Source organism: Kryptolebias marmoratus, linkage group LG6, assembly GCF_001649575.2.
Source record: "Kryptolebias marmoratus isolate JLee-2015 linkage group LG6, ASM164957v2, whole genome shotgun sequence".
Classification (NCBI taxonomy): Eukaryota; Metazoa; Chordata; class Actinopteri; order Cyprinodontiformes; family Rivulidae; genus Kryptolebias; species Kryptolebias marmoratus.
Window position 1 is genome coordinate 28,819,980 of NC_051435.1, and position 224 is coordinate 28,820,203.

Sequence of the window (224 nt, forward strand, 5' to 3'; positions counted from 1 at the left end):
TAACTATTGACTACGTTTTCTATGTACCTTGTTTTAGATACCTTGCCACGTCACGGAGCTTTGGACTCACAGATACCTACCTTGGTTTTCGGGATACTCACCTGGACGGGATTACTGGTTTGTCGACTCCTGGATCACCTGAACGCCTCCTCCTCTTTCCTCCTCGCCGCTGGACACCTTCTGGATCTGTAAGACCAAGGAACAAACAATTAAGTCGTTCGTGC